Genomic DNA, 14,981 nt, shown 5'->3' with positions numbered 1-14,981 from the left:
GCGACGATGAGCCGCATGGAAGGGCAAGGATCCATGGAGGCAACCAAATGCAATGAAGAAGGAAGGTCTGGAAAGGGAAGGGAGAAAGAAAAGATCCAGCAGAAAAAGTTCATGTATATTTTACATCAACTAAACTTTATGTAACCAGCATCCCTTAATGTATACTTTGTTATTAAAATACACCTTAAAATTGATTTTGTGGGTTCCACTAACAATAAACTAACGGATGCTAAATTAAAAGAATATAATATTATTAAATAAAAAATGCCTTTTATTGATAAAAGACAAAATGATATAAATATATAAAAAAAAAGCTTTTTAACCTTACAAAATAATAATATTATTAAAAAATTCAATAAATTATAATTTAAATAAATAAATATGAATACTCAATATTCTGAGGCTAGTTTGCACAATGCGAGTTTTAATACTAAGGCTCATTAACATGTTAGGGAGTTAGAGTTGGCACGTTCAAAAACAAATTTTTAATGAGCACTACAAACACTCACCTCTATTGAAGCACTTATTTTTTGCCCAACAAAATGATATACTCAAACCACAGAATTTCCACTCAGCCACAAAAAAGATCTGAATAATTTCCAAGTTTTTGGATAGGAGAATAATCTCCATGAGGGGGTGTTTGAGAAGCATGAGAAGTGCTTTTAAAAAGTACTTTTTCACAAATCGAGATAAATTGTTTCACATATTTACCTCATATACTGTAAAAACACTTTTAAAACCATGGTTTTGATTCCATCCAAACATCCAAAAGAGTTCGATATACTTTCCTTGTATTTCTCAGTTTTGATATGAGAGTTCTATTATTGTAATTGAAAGCTTAGCTCTATCAATGATTGGACATTAATGAAAAATTTCAATTGATTGTTTAATTAAAAAAGACACTAATAGATTCACCTAAAAAAAAAAGGACACTAATACAACACTTCGGACAGGAGAAAAAGAAGAAGTTTACCGGCCAAAGAGAAGCAACTAATGTGGTGCTCAAAGCTTCATCTCATGCTTGAAAAAGTCGTTGCTAACAAGCATCTCATAGTATTCTATATTCCTCTCCAGCCATTCACTAGACACATTCCATAATCAAGTTTTTAAGGGTAAAGTCGAGCAGCCTTTAACGAGAGTGGCTAAAAATCTGTTCCCACCGCTTTTGGTGGGAAGCTATTCCATAATCAAGTTTTTAGGGACAAATAGGTCAATCAACCTTTAACGAGGGTGACTAAAAATTAGTTGTGGGAACTCATTTTCATCTCCTTAGAGAAAAATGAGTGTCTTTTCATAATTTCTTTTCTCACCTCTCTTTCAGACAAACAACCGCCGCCACTTGAAAACTGTCATTTTCCATCCATACTTAGATTTTCCTCCAACTAAACGGGCCCATAATTCTTGACTTGCCCAAAGATAAGGAAATCCAATGGAGTGACGAGACATTCATGAAGATTAAGAAGCTTAGAGTAGTGCTTCCAAATAAAGAATGCAAACTTTTATAAAAGCATCAAATATCTCCCAAATAGTCTTCGTGTGTTGGAATGGAAGGGATACCTTTTTGTGTTTTTGCCATCCAATTTTTATCCAACCAAACTTCTCATCTTGATTTGTCCAATAGTTATATAGTGCTCTGGCCGTTTAATATGGTTTACTTATATATACTCTTAGATCTAAGCACTCTTTTCATTTTCTTGATCTAACTTCTTTTTCTATTTTATTGTTTTGCATAAATTAGAGTGTTTTAGTCACACAAGTTTCAGCAACTATAAATTCCTGATGAAAATACCAAATTTATCGGAAGTTCCTAATTTAACAGAATTGTGGCTTGATGCTTATACCGGCTTAATTGACATCCATGATTCACTTGGATTCCTGGGTAAACTCAGAGAATTGAGTGCCATGCAATGCAAAAACTTGAGGAATTTGTCGTCTAGTATCAGGCTGACATCCCTTGAATATCTGAATCTCTTTGGGTGTACAAGTTTTCAAAGTTCTCCTGAAATATTAGACAATATGGAAAAGTTGGAAGAGGGAATAGCCATTACAAGATTGTCATCTTCAATTTGCAATCTCATTAGGCTTGTTCGGTTTAACATTTGAAGCCTACTTTCTGCATTTGCTTTCCCTTATTTATGGAAATTGGCCATTACTGAAATAGCAGTGGGGCCAAGAAAGAAGAGAATGGACAAGAATGGACAAGAACTTTAGTATTATCTGATTATCTAGTAGAATTTTTGAGCTTCATCTAATAATGACAAATGCTCATCTGTAATTTCACGTGCTTTCAGGAAGGCATTTTTTGTTTTCTTGTTTAATTATGATGCTATCTCATTGAGCATAAGCATTTTGTTTTGCTCCTTGAGCAGAAATGCTAAATCAAATCCCCACACCCGCTGTGATATTGCTTTCAGTTCAATGGTTATCTTTATATGGATGCATCAGTGAGGTTCTCCTTTGCCTCTTGAAAACGAGAGGAATATAGAAAATTTGATCGTAAATGTCAAAAAGCTATATGCCGTATGTATTTCTTTTCACTTTTTAGAATATAGAAAACGCGGAATGGTGTGATTTTAGATGGCATCCAAGGGGGCGTCCAACTTGGCATGCCGCCTTGGATCACATAATTGAAAATGCGATACAGATCTTTATGACTAATTGTAAATATATGATAGTAGATGCTGCTACATGTTTTGGCAAGATCAGAACCCTTTTTTCTGCCTCATTGAAGACTTTGATTCATGCTTGAAAATTGAATCATGATCCATCACCACAGAAAAACTTCCTCTCTGCCTCTTACGCACTTTTTTCTGTTGGAAGTGGAAGTATTTTTCTGGACATATTAATTATAATCAATGCTTATTTTCTTCAATGCCCTTGCACGTGCTTTTGAAAATGTATGAATTGATAAACTAATCGACCTCAAGGTTTTGCTGGTTTGAGGCCCACAGTTTATGATGCCCTTCCTGTCGCAGACTTTGGTTGGTTTTATTGAAGTGAGAACACAGGGCATTCGTTCCATTTGAGGTCACTTTTTATGTGATGAGAATCAAGTGAGTGATCAACTGCCTTCAAAATTTTCTCTTCTTTTAGCCTAAGGTTTCTTCCCTCGGGAAAAATTGGCAAAAACCTTCTGATTTTTTCCCCCATAAAAGGCATTAAACACCTGAAGCTTACTCTGTCCTGCGTCTACTTCTCCTTCTGTATCATATATTCACCTTTAAGATTGAGAAATGTCCTACAACATTGCAAAGAGAAACGGATAACTAATACATGACTATGGAGTTATTCTCAATAGGATTGCTTGGAAGTATGGAACTAAACTGGTTACACTTTTGGATTCATTCATATTCATTATGCCTGCATAATTTGTTGCCATAGTCTCGGCTCAGCAGGGGAAAATCGGATCTTTTGATGCCAAACATACAAATTAAATTCTCAATTCTGTTAATGTATGTGCACCCCCATCATGGATGGCTTTTATCTTGATGTATTTAATTTTGAAGCATATACAGTTCAGCATGTTGATGTGCCAGAATAAGCGAAGTAGTGCCATTGTTCCAACCATATTATATTTTTTCTGAAGATGCAGGAAAGCTGGAGTTCCTGTTAAAGCTATAAGAAAGGCTTTTGTAGCAAAAATCCCAAAGTTCAACCTTATACAAGCATGGTGAGCCAGTAGATCTGAGCTTCATGCAATTCTTGATACTTACATCCAACAAGAAGTTTCGTGCCAGAATAAGCCTTTCTTGTTGACTGGATCGATGCAAGGATTGAGTGGCACACATGAAAAATCTCTAAATTCAAAGCTTGTAAATTGCTGTTTAATTTGCTTCGACTTTTATAGCACCAAATGGGACGCAAGGACCTACTTGGCGAGTGTATGTCACAGATTATGACACGTTTATATGTGAAATAGTCGTTTAGAAATTAGAACTTTTCATGTGGCAACAACATTCAATAGAATATTTCACCAAGAAAAAAGAAAAAAAGAAGAAGCAATATTACAGAGAACTTCTATGCATTCTCAAAATTTTTTGAAAGTGTAAAATACAGAGCTAAGGGTTGTTGAGGTTGCCACAACTAAGCAAATTGTTGGTTTTGATTTTAAACGACCATTCCATATGAATTTGATTTATCCTCTGATGATTCAAAGTTAACTGAATTTTATTCTCAAGGCTCGATGGCCTTCATCTTGAAGTCTACAATTTGGAAGATAGATGAGCATGTTGATGACCTTTATCCGGAAGCGATGGCGGAGTAGGCATCAGGGGAGGGGAGGGGAGGGGAGGGGAGGAAGGGCAGGGCACAGTCACAATCAGCGAAGGTCATGAGAGAATCAAACGAAGAAGGAAGCAGGATGGAGTTGACGGCATTGATGCGAGAGCGAGCCTTCGAAATAGATTCCCACCACGAGTGCGCAACGAGTGGTACGGAAATGGACTTGGAGAATTCACTACGTCCGCCATCAGACATTGATTGTGCAAGAATTGCTGTCCGTCTCTCTCTTTACTATCATCGATGCCGTTTGTTTTCATGTGTGCGCCGTCTTGTGTGTTCCTTCGTATATTCAGTGATGTTATATCACTTGCTACTTGCCCCATTCACTTTTAATTGAACTTATAATAACCAGATTAGAAAAGTAACTTGTTATTAATTTCATTTTTGAAAAAGTTAGATCGGATAAAAAGGAATATTTAAATAGAAACCAAATCATAATTTTAGAAATAACTTTCTCACTATTTTCACATTAATGATTAATTCAATGAAAATTATAGATTCCACAGTCATATAATATTTCACACACACATATATAAAGTGAAGATTCAGAGACATATTATTTGATTCTTGAAGCTATGGGAGATTCACTACAAAAAAAAAAAACTTTTAGCGATGAAATTTAGTGACGGAATTAGCAACGGATTAGCGACGAAAACGAATTAGCTATGGAATTTCAATTCTGTCACTAATTAGTCACGGATAAACGAGAAAATTTATCGTCGCTAACTATCGACAGAAATTTTCGATCACTAATCCATTGCTAATTTTTGACAAAAATTTTCATCACAAATTAGCAACAAAACTTATGAGATGGCAAGCGAATAGCAAGGGCGCATTTGTGCTTCCTAGCGGGCAATTTAATTAAAACACACACAGGTAGATATAAATAATACCTGCTTCACTTCCATTTTGTACTTCTCAAGCAATCTATCCTTCCCATCTGTAGTCAACACCTAATACTTTGGTTGTAATATATGCTTTGAGATATTTGCCGGCAAGTCATGGCTCTATAAAAAAATATCATTTGTTTAAAAGAATATAAATATTAGAATCAGGATAAACAATGTTCGAGGCAAAAACCAAAAACAAAAGCAGAATAATAAAACAGAAGGCCTAGGATGTTAACTAAGTGCATGAATGCTGTTCAATCCATGTATATGAGAAATGAAAATTCCTTTGAGAAAATCAGACGAGCATTGAAGTGCAACCAAGTGGAGAATTCTCCAAGACTGAGGAGGATACTTCAATTTTCTCCAAAAATACCAAAATGCTTATTGCAGTGATCACTCATTGCTGGAAGAAATGAATGGGGCAAAATTTTTTGTCGGATCTGCACATTGGATCTCAGAAAGTAGTTTACTAATTGTCCTCAAAAAAAATATCTAAGTAAATGAAAGCGAGGGGAAAACCTATATGTAGCCAAAATAGCACATCACATTAAGACTTTGGAAATCTATTTAAATTTATTCCAGCCAGTAGCCATACTTGTCAAAGTCAAGTTCATCTTCATGCATGAAATTTTCACACTCTTGCAACGTGTTATGATCACACTTTCAAATGCTAACAAACCAACAATTTACTGTATAAGATGAATAACTCTATTGCAATCAAAAGGGCCAGAGGTTACTCTGGGATTACAATGATAACCGAAAGATACGTATAACCGAATGGTCAGAGAATAGCAGAGGATAACAGAAAATACCACAGTGTGGTCCAGACAGAGAAAAAGGAAATCACAGATACAGAAAGAAAGAAGTCACGTCATATTCCTTGTCCTCACTCCCCTCACTCCATGCTATTTATTCTCTTAACTTCCATGAGGCTTTCCTAACTCTTTGGCTGCGTCTCCTACTCGGCCCATTACTGATATTCTCCAGCCCATTTATTGGCTCTTGGGTCATGACATTGCCTCCCTCTGAGACCGCGACCTTGTCCCCAAGGTCGAATGTAGGATATGACCGTTGGAACTCGGTCAGATCTTCCCAGGTCGGTGAGTCACCTCCTTGCCACTGCACTAAGATCTGTTGAATCCATGCACCTCCCCGTTGCACGTTCCGGCTCTCTACAATGTCGATGGGCTGTAAAATTGGTCCTTCTAATTCGGTGAGAAGGGGCAGAGGAACACACGGTGTCGCGACATCATTCTCACATTTCTTGAGTAGTGAAACGTGAAAAACAGGGTGTATCTTTGCCGATTCCGGGAGACGCAATTTGTAAGCGACAGAGCCAATCTTCTGTTCAACCACAAAGGGACCGAAATATTTGAGGGACAACTTTTGGTGTTTCCTAAGGGCCAGGGAGTGCTGTCGATACGGTTGTAATTTTACAAATACCAGGTCACCTACGTCAAAGTGGACGTCAGTTCTCTTTCTATCCGCAAACTTCTTCATTTGAGCCTGAGCTTTCTGCAAGTTTCGCTGCAGTGTGGCTAATATACCGTCTCGTAACTGAAGCAATTGATACAGATCTGTGGGTAGCTCATCGGAGAGCGCCGCGGCCAACAGGTGAGGAGGATCTCGTCCATAAAGTGCCTTGAAGGGGGTCATGCCGATAGCAGTGTGATAAGAAGTATTATATGAATACTCCGCCCAGGGAAGATAGTCTAGCCACAGACGTGGGCACTCAAATACGAAACATCGCAAGTACATCTCTACACATTTATTTAGGATTTCGGACTGCCCATCCGTTTGCGGGTGATACGCTGATGTCATGCGCAATTCCGTTCCCTGTAATTTGAACAGCTGCCTCCAGAAAGAGCTAATAAAAACACGGTCTCTATCTGAAACAATGGTTCGAGGGAAACCATGTAACCGAACCACATTCTGAATAAAAGCATCAGCCACATGTTGACTTGTAAATGATGTTTTTAAGGGAATAAAATGTGCATATTTGGTTAACCTGTCAACAACCACATAGATGGTAGAATAGCCCCTAATGACCGGTAAAGCCACAATAAAATCCATAGCAATATCTTCCCATACAGCCTTGGGAATGGGTAATGGAGCCAGTAACCCAGCAGGATGAGTTTGTACATGTTTGGCTTGCTGACACACTAAACACTGTCTTACGAAGCGCTTTACGTCCCTTCTCATGTTAGACCAATGAAACAGCCTAGCTAGCCTTTGAAAAGTTCGAAATGCACCCGCATGTCCTCCTATCACCGAAGAATGAAATTCGAGTAGGAGACGGTGAATCAGTTCGGCACACTCATGAGGTATGACCAGTCGTCCCTTCCACAGTAATAAACCATCTTTCACCGAATACCCGATCATTGTTTCAGGGTGTTGTTCACACTTCACTATCTCGTCTTGGATATGGCGTGAGGTACGAGCTGCTTGTCGAATTTCTTTCATCAATGAGGACTGAATTTGAATCAAAGCCATATGTGCAATTCGAGACAGAGCATCTGCTGCCTGATTTGTCTTCCCCGGTTTATATTCAATTGAAAAATCATAGCCCATAAGCTTCGGTAAATAAGTTTCTTGCTCTGGAGTTTGTATCACTTGCCCCTTCAAATGTTTTAAGCTTTCCTGATCTGTCCGTATCACGAATGATGACCGATCAGGTAGTGTCTAAACTTGGCTACGGCTTGAGTAACCGCGAATAATTCTCTGACATAAGCAGATTGCGCCTGCATCCTTGGTGACATCTGCTTCGAGAAATACGCAATCGGGTGTCCGTCTTGACTTAACACAGCACCTATTCCCCTCCCAGAGGCATCAGTTTCCAGTATGAAGGGCTTTGAAAAATCCGGTAATGCTAGTAATGGAGCCTGTACCAAAGCTGTTTGTAATCGCTCGAATGCTTGCTGAGCCTCCTCACTCCATTTAAACCCATCTTTCTGTAAAAGCTTGGTCAAAGGGCATGCTATGTTAGCGTATTGCTTGACAAAACGCCTATAGTATCCAGTCAAACCGAGGAACCCTCTCAGCTGCCCCACATCCTGAGGAATCGGCCACCGTGTTATTGCAGTTATCTTCTGTGGGTCCATTTCAACCCCTGAGGCAGTGATGATATGTCCCAAATACTCCACTCGAGTCTGCCCAAAAGTGCACTTAGACATCTTCGCAAATAGCCGGTGGAGCACCATCGTCTCCAGAACCCGTTCTACATGTTCCAAGTGTTGCTGCCATGATGGACTGTAAATCAAGATATCATCAAAAAAAATCAGAACAAATTTTCGTAGGAAAGGCCGAAAGACTGAATTCATAAGGCTCTGAAATGTGGCAGGGGCATTTGACAACCCAAATGGCATTACAACCCATTCGTACAATCCTTGATGGGTCCTAAAAGCAGTTTTCTCCCTATCCTCTGGACACATGAGCACTTGATGGTATCCTGAACGTAGGTCCAACTTAGTATAAAACACTGATCCGCCTAACTCATCAAGCAACTCGTCCACCGTCGGCATGGGAAATGAGTCTTTAATAGTGACTGCATTCAGAGCGCGGTAGTCTACGCAAAAACGCCAGGTACCATCTTTCTTTTTAACCAATATAACCGGAGCAGAGAACGGACTGGTGCTTGGCTGGATATATCCTTCGTCTAATAATTCATTCACCATTTTTTCTATTTCAGCCTTTTGACTATAAGGGTATCTGTATGGTCTTACCTTCACTGCGCTGGTTCCTTCCGCCAAAACTATTCGGTGATCCTGTCCCCTGGGAGGTGGTAGTCCATGTGGCTTATGAAACACCCCCTCATACTTATTCACAAGGTGCTGCATATCGTCGGGTAACAAAGTCTCTTCCGTAACATTTACCCTGCCTGCCAGCGTATTAGCTTCCATTTGCAGCAAATAGCACTCTAGCACAGCATCGGTATCAACCATCCTCTGAAGTTGATGGTATTCTGCTCGATATGTTACTCTTCGGTTGGTGCCACGCAAGGTTATGAAGTCTTCATTATTATAAAACTTGATATAAGAGTCTCCTATAGCATAGTTGGCTATGTGAGGCCCCAACGTTGCTAGCCACGAAGCCCCGATCACAATATCAGATCCTGCAATTGGTAGCACAAAAGCAGGAAACTCGAGCTGGTGTCCTTGTATCGACACCACCACCTTCTTCACAATACCTTTCCCCTTCATTGAGTTTCCATCTCCTATCATCACCCGTACATGTCGGACAGGCTCTATAGGCAGCTTCAAGTGACTCGCAATTCGGGGATGGATGAAACTGTCCGAGCTCCCCCCGTCCAGAAGGATCTGCACGCTCTCTCCCCTCAACCTTCCCTCAAATCTGATTGTGGCTTTCCCAGGTGACCCATGGTACGCTTGGAGCGATAAATGATGGATAGAGACGGGTTCCTCCTGACCCTCTCCCCCACTTTCTCCAAAAGATGCATCTGATCCCTCTCCGTGCCCCTCTTCTTCGTCGCAGTCAATGATCATATACTGCTTGTTGGGGCACCTATGCCCGGGTGTAAACTTCATATCACACGTATAGCACAACCCCTTTTCTCTCCGAATCATCATCTCCGCAGGGGTCATCTTCTTTATAGGACCGAGTGGTTTGGTTGTCGGCGTAGGCAGCAGAGGCGGGACAGAGTTTCTTGTATTAAACCCACTCGACGTCGGCCCCACTGTCTTGGTGCTGACCCCCTGGGGGCTTAGTGCATTTCTCGTCTTCGCTCCGATCGTCGTCTCAGGGTTGTCGAATAGTTTCGCAATCTCAATGGCTTTCTGCAGATTTGGAGGTCGTCTTGCTATCACCTCCCTCCTGGTTTCGGGCTTGAGTCCTCCCGTGAAGCAGTCCAGCAATGCATCATCAGATACTCCCTCGGTTCGATTCGCTAAAGCCATGAATTGTCTGCAGTACTCCTCCACCGAATTAGTCTGCATGAGCTTGAAGAGCTTTGATCTAGGCTGCTCCATCAGTGATGGCCCAAACTCTGCTTCCAGGGCTCGAGTTAATGAAGCCCAGTTGTAAATCACCTTTGTCTTTTGGAGTAACTGGAACCAGGGAATGACGTCTCCCTCCATGTTGATAGCTGCCAAAACCAGACGGTGTGGTTCTGATATTTCATAGTACGTAAAGTACTGTTCTGCTCGAAATATCCAGTTCTGTGGATCAGTCCCATCAAATTTTGGAAAATCAATCTTCATTTGTCTAGAATGATATGGCTGTCCGTGTGACCCTCCTGCAAATGAATTCGTCTCTACCGTTGACCCACCTGACGTCATCAGTTGATTAATACGCTCAGTATTGCGTTGCTGGAGCTCTAGTTCCTTACTCATTCCGGTGAAAGCAGCCTCCAACTTATCGATCTTTTCAAACCGTGTATCCGGGGATTGAACCATCGCTTCAATGGCTGCCTCGATTCGATTCAACCTGCTCGTACTATTGGTCTCTTGCTTATCTATCTTCAGCTCGTGCTGCTTAACGATGTCGCTCAAACTCTGGATCGTCTCTGTGATCTTTGATTCATGGTGTTTCATCTGTTCGCACACCGCCTTGAACTCAGCTTGCATGTCCTTGAATCTGGTAGCCTCCGCCATCGTCGTCTCTCAATGAGAGCACCAAATTGTTATGATCACACTTTCAAATGCTAACAAACCAACAATTTACTGTATAAGATGAATAACTCTATTGCAATCAAAAGGGCCAGAGGTTACTCTGGGATTACAATGATAACCGAAAGATACGTATAACCGAATGGTCAGAGAATAGCAGAGGATAACAGAAAATACCACAGTGTGGTCCAGACAGAGAAAAAGGAAATCACAGATACAGAAAGAAAGAAGTCACGTCATATTCCTTGTCCTCACTCCCCTCACTCCATGCTATTTATTCTCTTAACTTCCATGAGGCTTTCCTAACTCTTTGGCTGCGTCTCCTACTCGGCCCATTACTGATATTCTCCAGCCCATTTATTGGCTCTTGGGTCATGACACAACGTTAGAAAGCAAAGCATCCAACTCAAAACGTTCATTACTGAAATGCACAAAATGGACAAAGAGAATCTCCTTGCCTCTCTCACCTCGAAACCAACATTGAGATTCACCATTAAATTAGAATTCACATAAACCTTGACAACATTTGAATATTACAACGCCCTCCAAGATAACTGGTTAGCATAATTTCGAATTGTGACTTGCTTTAAAAATCTCAACCCCAAATGACCTTGCATATGTGGTTATTTTGCTTTGCAGTATCAGTATGAGCCGATTCAATTAATCTTTCTTGATCCACAATCTTGCCATACAGAAGACGAATAGTTTCAACTTTGACATTAGTAGTTCCTAGAAAGATAACCAGCACCTGCACAAAAGGTATTAAGCCAAAGTACATTGATAACAAGGAGAATCTTAAAAGCATCACTATATATATATATATATATAAACAGTTGATTAGTGACGGAATTTACGATGGAAACAAATTCTGTCGCTAATTTCTGACGGAATTGTGATGGAAATTCCGTCACTAATTTTTCCGACGGATTAGCGACGGAATTTTTCTGTCACTAACATTAGCTTCGGAATTTCTATCCAAAGAAGTTCATCCGCAAAGGTATTTTATAATGCTGGAAAAATGCATAGTACAAATAATGAGGCATGGCAAAGTTTTCTTTATCCCTCAAAACAAGTACAATCATCTAATAAGTATCTCTTTTTAAAATGTGCGATTCACCATAAATGTGTATAATACATATTGAAAATATTTCAGGACAACAGCTCAAATGCAGGACAGTTAAAGGTTAAATATACAGCAGCATAACCTGTAAGGGACATTTCTCTCTTTCGATATGTTAAACGAACAAATTACCGTTCTTGCTACATTTTCAGTAATGGATCCAAAGGATAACTCTTTTGTTTCTATAATTTTTTCCAGAAAAAAAGAACAAAATTTACAAAAATCTGTAGCATAGGGGGCAGGCAACCCGGCATGCTCCCCTAGATCCGTCATGGTACATTTTCAGTTTGAATTTCCAGCACAAATTTACTTGAATCCCAACTTTCACAGCAATGTCGAAGCTGATTCTATATCCTGCTGTAAATATTTTTCCATCACTAAGTACAAAAGAAAGAAATATATTTAAGGTTAAAGAATATAAATTACAACAAAAATAAAAAAACTCTGCAAATTGCAGGCAACTCGTTTAAATATGGCGAAATGTTAGGTTTCTTCGAAGATGCGAAAGGTTTTGCTGTAATCACTATATTAAAAACTCAGGATAACAAAAAGAAGCAATTTTAGGTTGTCAATGGATCTTCACATTAAAATTTTGCTATAATCCTATTGGGTTTAGTTAAAATTCTTAATGATATAAAAAAGCTTCCCATTTTAGTGTTAAAGTTATTGTATTATACTATTTGATTATAATTTACTCTTATGTGGAGGTTATATAATTCTATAAAGTAAGTTGTTAATGGATACTGCTTAGGTTGCTAACACCCTCTCATTGGGTTGTTAATAGTCGCTGCTGAGGTTATAAATCACAATGACAGAGCAAATATGAATTTGGAATGTGAAGGGCAGTAATGTCATTTTACAAGTAGAATATATTACTCTGAGGTCTTTTGGGACCTGTCAATAATTTTTACATTTTGTAGGACCTTGGATGAATAAACTCTCTTCTGTGGGACCTTCAGAACCTGTGCGTAATTGTTCCCAGAATTTAATCGACACGAGAGGACAGCAATGTCCCTTTTTTGTACGATTTTAGTAATATGACTCAAATCCCAAGACAGATTAGCAACGATTTATTATAATCTATGAATAAATCCAAGGTTATGCCTTCCACCTCTTCCATGAAGACGAGATCATGCGTCCCCCTGCTTCGGAAAATACATACAGAGCAAAAACAGACGAGCGATTGAAAATACCTTTTTCGGCTAGTAGATATATACACACAAAATAAAACAGAAATATGCGATTACTTTGATTCATTTGCAAATTCCTTTCATTTAACAGATGGAAATAAAACAGACAAGCGATTGAAAAGACCATTTTCGGACATTAAAATATATACACACGAAATAAAATCGAAATATGCGATTACTTTGATTCATTTGCAAATTCCCTTCGTTCAATATATGGAAACAAAATGTACCTGGTCATCAGGTCCTCGACTATCACTTTTAACAAAATAAATTATTATATACAATTCCCATTAACTTCTTAAAGGAAGATTTCTTTTCAGACTCTTCGTCTTCTTCAATGTATAACTGGCATTGTGGTACCCCAGAAAAAGAAAGACGATGAAGTGTGATTTGAGGTTGAGAAGACAATAACAAAACGCCATTTCGGAACAGAGTTGTTGATAGACTCTGTCATAGGAGCTTATCAAAATTTCTAGTTTGCAGAAAATATGTAGTAATTGTGCAAGTCCTAGGTCGATCTCTTGAGGAGCTAAGATTCCTTGAAAATCAGTTAACAGAGTGTTCAACAAATTAAGTTGAAGAAAAATTATCCTATGCAAATTGTTGATTCGGAAATTCTTTTAAAGAGTAGAATAAGAAGGAAAATGATTAGAAGCAGAGTATCAAAAGAACAGAATTGAAATCAACAAATTGGAAGAATTCCTTCGGAGAGTCACCTAGCCTTCCCTGCCTATCAAGATTTAGTTTGTTTAGAGTAGAAGAAAAATCTGAATATGCCTTCAAAGATTAAGAAGATGAAATGCATTCAGAGCTCCTAGATGAATACTAAACAGCATCCATTAAATTTTAATCAACTCAGTCACGAATCCGATTTGAACAAATCAAAAATCACCACTGAATCTACTTTGAAACAAAGAGCATTAGACACCTAAATACATAGCAAATTCGAAATCCTGATTAAACAATCATAAAAAATGCACAAACTCAGCTAATAAGAGTGGGAATCACAAATTCTGAACAGAGACAAGAGTTTCCAACTCTAGAAAAATAATCTGAGCAAACTCCCTTTCAAGCTCCATGACTCAGGCTTCGATTGAATCTCCAAAAGAAGAAGAAGATTCAGCTCCTCATGGCCGCAGGTGTGGCTTGGGTAGATCTTTGGATTTGCTTTGCCATTGCTGAACTGATGCGAACGGGAGGTGCAGCGGAGAAGGCGAGAGAATCCGAAGTCGAGAGAGAGAAAAAGGTGCAAAGTGAAAAAATGCATATTCCCCTCATGCGTCCCCCCTTTCTTTAATAATATGTATATTCTATTCCTAGATCATTCGGTCCCCACTTCATTCTTTAACTTGCGTCCAATTTCCATTCGGCCCCCACTTGATTCTTTAACTTCAATTCTTGGTCAAAGAAGAACTACCCACGTGTCCCTCAATGCAAGTTGAATTTGTGTATAGCTGGCTGGTACAATTGCTTTCAGACTTTCTTTAAAAGCTTCACATTTTGCTATTCTGAAGTTGGTTCTGTATTTTCCCAATTTGCCCCTAAAAAATTGCAAATCTGAAACAATAATAAGGCTATCAAAATATCATTTTTTTCCTATCATTTCCAGTTAAAATTTTTCTAAACTCCCATTTATTTTATACAAGCAAAATGTAATTAGGGAGTTTCATCAGTTGTTGATCCCCCCTCGAAGTTCAGAAAAAGAGAGATGCATGCATTTCTTCATGAGGAAAAAATAAAGCCACATCCTTTTCTTTAGTAATCGAAACAAAGAAATGTTAATATTTTAATGTTAATATGTTATTCATTTGAGTACAGACCTTGCCCAATACAGAGGTAGGAATATAGATTGGCTCGACAGGACTGGCGGGCTTAA

Source organism: Neltuma alba, unplaced genomic scaffold (genome assembly GCF_004799145.2).
Source record: "Neltuma alba isolate B1F8T4 unplaced genomic scaffold, ASM479914v2 tig00003240_pilon, whole genome shotgun sequence".
NCBI lineage: Eukaryota > Viridiplantae > Streptophyta > Magnoliopsida > Fabales > Fabaceae > Neltuma > Neltuma alba.
This window is presented reverse-complemented; position numbering follows the sequence as displayed.